The sequence below is a fragment of the Mus caroli genome (assembly GCF_900094665.2).
Source record: "Mus caroli chromosome X unlocalized genomic scaffold, CAROLI_EIJ_v1.1 GL456233.1, whole genome shotgun sequence".
Lineage (NCBI taxonomy): Eukaryota > Metazoa > Chordata > Mammalia > Rodentia > Muridae > Mus > Mus caroli.
Genome location: NW_018388438.1, coordinates 133,155 through 134,755, shown reverse-complemented (window position 1 = coordinate 134,755; position 1,601 = coordinate 133,155).

Genomic DNA, 1,601 nt, shown 5'->3' with positions numbered 1-1,601 from the left:
TGTGTGTGTGTGTGTGTGTGTGTGTGTGTGTGTGACTGAATTTCTACTTCTTTCTTCATTATCACTTCTTGGCTCCAAACTGTGAATCTGATATCATATACATCTCCAAAAACATCTTCATCCCTCAAATAACGTTATATGCTTTCTGATTCATAACAGAAANTTTCTACAAATTAAACGATAGTCATGAGGCCTATCACTTAATGGATCTTGATTCAAAATAGTTTTATTTCTTTAGTGCTCCATCTAATTTTCAACTCATTGCAGGATTCATTATTAGAACATCAATGATGGTTCATCTATCTGTCATTGATTAAGCACTTCCTAATTTTAAAAAGCTTCCTATATTAGCAATTTAGAAAGTGTTTCTGAAAGTGAGCTAACATTTACTTTGTTCTACCAAATTATCAAATGCAACATGTTTTAACAGTAAATATTCCTTGTTATTCTAACTCTATTAATCCACATTTCAAAATGTTGCACCTTTGTAAGTTACCCAACTCAATGAAATATCCCAAACATCAGTGCCAAAACAAGAAATGCATACCTTTACTGCATTAATAATAACTTTACAGTATGGTGTCAGGAAATGCACTTTTTGTTCACTGGCTATAGCTATTAAACTATGTGGAAATGACTTCCGGGAAGGCAGCCAGGTCCTTTGGCTTAAAAGCCAACCTTACGGAAGACAAAGGTAATGCAAGAAGTGAAACTATACCACCTACTCTAAAGCATTATTAAAATACTCTTGGAGCAATGATTTTCAACTATCTTTGGTGAACTACTTTATTTAAAAGTGTCCAGCGACAGGCTCAAAGTGGGATCCAGCTCAAGGGGAGGTCCCAAGGCCTGACATTATTATTGAGGCTATGGAGTGCTCACAAAAAGGAACCAATCATTACTTTCCCCCGAAAGACCCAACAAGCAGCTGAAAGAGTCAAATGCAGATATTTGAACCCAACCAATGGACAGAAGCAGCTGACCCCTGTTGTTGAATTAGGGGAGGCTGAAAGAAGCTGAGGAGAATGGTGATCCTGTAGGAGGACCAGCAGTCTCAATTTATCTGGACTCCCACGATCTCTCAAACACTGGACCACCAAACAGCATACACCAGCTGATATGAGGCCCCTATCGCACATACAGCAGAGGACTTCAAGGTCTGTGTTCATTCAGAGATGATGCACCAAACCCTCAAGAGACTGGAGGCCCCAGGGAGTTTAGAGGTCAGGTGGGGTGGGAGGTGGGAGCATCCACGTGGAGACAGGGTGGGATGGGGAGGAGGTATGGGATGTGGAGCATTCGGGAGATGGATGGGGAGAGGTGGGGAATGGAATATGGAATGTAAAAGATGAATTACAAATAAAACTAAAATTTAAAAAAGACCTAGTTATGAAAAGAATGTGAATTAGAACGGATTAAAATTAAATGAAGACCAAACCAGGTAATATGGAAATGGAATAGATTGAGTGTAGGATTTATTCAGGATCTGCTTTTTTTTTCTCATATGAATATAATGGATTGAGGAATGGTAAGGTGTCAATAAGTATATGTTTGAAAGTAATTGTAATTATGGACTCTAAAATCCAAAGTAAAGAAAACAA